Raw genomic sequence first — 4,253 nt, forward strand, 5'->3', positions numbered from 1 at the left:
TCGTCATCCTTCCTGGCACGATTCTCGCGTGTACCATATCATCCTCCCTTTAAAAGAATCGCGATCCGAGTTGGATCTGGATGGGTTCCACGGTGCCGGACATGGTTCATGCACACGCGTGCACACGCGTGATCGTGAATCATACGTGTTAGAGCCGTGAGTCTCGCCTCGTAGCTCGTTAGATTTATCACCTTTCGGGTTCGCGAGGGATCTAGTTTTCCCCGCGCTTTCGACGATAAGACGATACTCGACCGGTCGGCTCGTACACGCTCGACGGTATATACACGCCGGTATTTACCACCGGCCGTTCTTCTCCTTCTGCCACCAATGTTCCTTGTGTACAGACGGTCGAACCTTTTGTTACGCCCGTTGTGTCTCGATCTGCTTCGTAGGATCTTTGCAACCAGGTAGCGGGCAGCCGAACAGAAGAAGAAGAGGAAGGAGGAGGTGTACCGACGCGGTGTGCCTCCTATCGAAAGTATCTCGAAGGGCACAAAGTATACACCAACGAACCCGCCAGCGAGCAAACACCGTGACTCTCGTTCCACGGCTTCCATCGACGCTTCTCTCCTCGGTGAGACCGTTCTACGCCTTCGTTCGGCCTCCCTTGACCGCTCCGTCTTGTAACGCTCGAGCAATACTTCTATCCAGCTTCTTGTCCAAGGTGTAAACGCGTCCCGGGCATTGCTGGCCTTTCATCGGCGATCTGACTGATTGCCGATAGTTGTGCAAAGTTCTGTGAACGGTGCATTGCTCGTACAAAAACACACAACGCCGCGAAGGAACAAGCAGGAAGAGGGAAGAGACGATGGGTGAGCAATCGAGATGCCGGTGCGAAGAAGAGTAACCTACGTTGCACATATCGCGCACGGAGGGTGGAAAAGGCAAGTTGAATTAATAATCGGCAGATCGGTCCGGATAGCGGCCTCTCTTCCCACCCTCGACGAACACGTCATCGAAGAGAAGGGGAAGAGGGATAAGAAGGCAAAGGAAGGCAGGCAATGTGGACTTAGGGGAGGGCGAAGCTCTCTAAGAGTCGAGCATTGAGTTGATTTATGCCAGATGGTAGATAGCGCGGTGGCCGTGGCTGCTTTGCCTCGGTACGGTCTCTCTCGTTGAAACACCAAGCGAGTAACCACCTTCGGGCTCGGGATATATCTGAGGTCTCGGATGCGCATCGGCTCCCTCCGTAATACCAGGGACAGAGAGGATACGGCTGTTGCGGGGAGGAGATGAAGCAGCGTAGAAGAAGAAGAAACGGCCGTGAACGATAGAGCGAAGTGGAAAGGGGGGAAAGGATGGCGGCCCCGAGGACTGTACTTGGCTCGAACAACTACCGATGCTAGGTGAATCCGTAGAGGTCACTCGGCCCGTGACTTCCTACCTCGATACATTTTCATTAGCGCCAACCCCTTTCCTCTTGTTCGTCTTCCTTCCTCCCTTCTACGTGTACTTGTTGCCACTCCACGCTTAGTAGTCATGGAGGTGCACCTTCGAGCGAGTATCAAAGGAAATCCAGCCCGTTTCTTCGTCTCTGTCTTAGCATCGTGTGTCTGGTCTTTCGCCGAGCCACGACCTCCGTCTCCTCTTTCCTTCACCTTCCCTTCGTTGCCTGTTTTTCTTCGCCCCGAGCTTTTCTCGACGCGGATTTCTTCGGCTTCCTGTCGGCGGGGGACCCTTCCGTCATCGTTGCCCTCGCGCGAGAAACCGCTTCGATATGCATTTAACGTGCAACTCCTTCGTCCACAGCTCCCCTCCGCCCTGCGTCGTAACTCGATGAAAAAGAAAAACGCTCGACGAATTCAGGCAACTTCGAACGATGTTGCATTGTTGTCGACCGTTCCTACTGGTGTAACGACGGTCCCCGGGGACAGATATACGACGCTACCTTCTGCGAACAACTTTTGTTACCCCAGTTACAGCGCGCCTAACTGATAGACAAGGATCTCTGTTTACGATTTCTCGGTTCTTTAGCTACGGCCGAGTTAAAAACCTGATATTCATCTACTCACCGGATAGATCCATTTCTACCACCAGGGAGAGAACATACATTTTCAGCGAATAAATAGAATGTAAATTGATCTAAAGTCGCTGGAATAAACGGATACGTACGATAACCGTGGCATATCTCCGTGAAAGTAGCGAATCGTAGCAGACGTCCTGTCTTGGTTTCACGCTTTTCTGGAACGTCAGAATAGTTCGCTGTCGTTAGCCTTCTGGAACACGGATCGGAGCGGCACGTACACGGCGACGGCAGCAGAAGGTGGCGAACCGACAGGAGTCCGAGAAGCCGGCTAAGAAGAAGTAGAAACACAGCGCAAGCCGAAGAGACGATGGCACACGGGAAAGAAGGTCGAATAGCTGTCAACCGGCATTGAAAAATGTGCTAAGTCGAGAAAAAGCGGCCCCCGTGCCTCGGAGCGTTCTGCTCTCGCTCTCTTTACCTCCTACCATCTTTCTTCCTGCCAGGTCTCGTCTCGTTCTATTCCGCCGAGCTCGGGCTAACTGGCCCTCTCTCCATTACTCCGCGATCCTTGCTTTCTTACCTGCCTGTTAACCAGCGGATACAGCAAAACGGTACAGGATCGGGGAATGTGGAAGACCGGCCAAGGCTACCATCGTCATTAACATTTACACGCGTCCGTGCCGGCTCTTAACGCGATCTCGACGTATCCATATGTATGTAAATAGAGGCGACGCCGGTCGGTATTCGTTCGTGCGGATGCAAACGAGCGACCTTGCTCTCATAGGATTCTGTGGGCGAACTTTTCGTACGGTCTTGGTGTTCGTATCCGTTCCTCTGTGTAGCATCGAGGCAAAAGATGCTCGAGACACGATTACACGTGTCCCGATGACGGGCGAACACTATTCTTAAATTACCATTAGGTGGCTCGTTTGCATCTTCCTTTGACAAATCGAAGCCGTTTCGGTGGTCAAGATCGAGTCGATTCGCCATTCGTTACGGGATTGAACGTCTGACAAATGAGACACTGTCGTGGAACGACGTGTTCGTTTTTTGTCTACGATGTCTTCGGAGCGTTGAACTCTGGCCTTCGTTGTTTTGAAAGGAACGGAATATGCATGAAATATTCTAACTCTCTATCTCGTTCGCGCCCTCCGGCGGGGATAATGAACGCACACGAGTCTTTTCACTTCTCTGTTTTCTTTTCTTCATTGAGGCAGGAGAAAGTTTTTCTTTGAATCAAGTAGTTTTACGGTGAAATTAATTTCACTTTACAATCATTCGTTAGAGGGAGACTGAACAACGTTTTTACCGGGAGACACAGAGAAATGACGAGGCAGAATGTGTCCCGAAGTAGAGGCTAGTTCAATTTGGAAAAAAGCATTGCTCGGCGGTTATTAACAGAAATCCACTGTCGATGAGGGTTATAATATCAGAGATGAATTGCAAGTTTTATTAATATAATTTCGCTGAACGACGGATAATAACATATTCTAGCTGCCACTATGGTTCCCTGCTACGGGTCAAAGGATTTTCCGGACAACGATCCGCGCGATGATTATCGAGAACCCGTCTGTACTTCGCTCATGAAGTCAATAACTGCCTGTTCGATGTACTTGAACCATCTAACATCTCACCATCTCGTTCGGGTGCATACGCAACCTCTCATGCACCTTTCTAATTTCCCAAGAATTTCAAAGAAACAACGTACCAGAACCTTCTGATAAGTCAATTAATCTCGCCGTCTCTTTTAAATCGCGATAATTCATTCTTCCATTTCATCCGTGATTTAAAAGCCCACAAACGACGACCAAAAGAACATCCGAACGTATAAGTCACCCCTAATCGACCCAAGGGATCGTGTACCACTGGAGAGACCCTAATTCATCTACAGGCCCGAGCCGTGGAACGGGCCGCAGGCACCGTATCGACCCTTGAATTCGCGAAACGCGTGCGAAAGAAGAATCACGAGGGGCAAGATTATGAAAGGAGCAACGAGCGCGTTCGATCGAGCCGAAAAGGCGATTAACACGAACGAAGTTAACGCGTTAGGGTAATTATGGCTGTTCGTTCGGTCGAGGTGCCATAACCGTTCGGTCACGGCGGGGCGCCACGAAGAATATCGTCGGCGAATCCGAAGGCGCTAACTAACCGACTGGTTAGCGGTCGAAGGCGCCTCTTATTCTCTTTTATCGCCACCTTCGCTTTACCCGGCTCCTCGGGGCTCGCCCGCACACGCATGCACACGAGACCGTTCGATAATTGAGTCACACGTTTAGCGGGCAACACG

The sequence above is a fragment of the Bombus bifarius genome, unplaced genomic scaffold, assembly GCF_011952205.1.
Source record: "Bombus bifarius isolate JDL3187 unplaced genomic scaffold, Bbif_JDL3187 scf7180000008227, whole genome shotgun sequence".
NCBI lineage: Eukaryota > Metazoa > Arthropoda > Insecta > Hymenoptera > Apidae > Bombus > Bombus bifarius.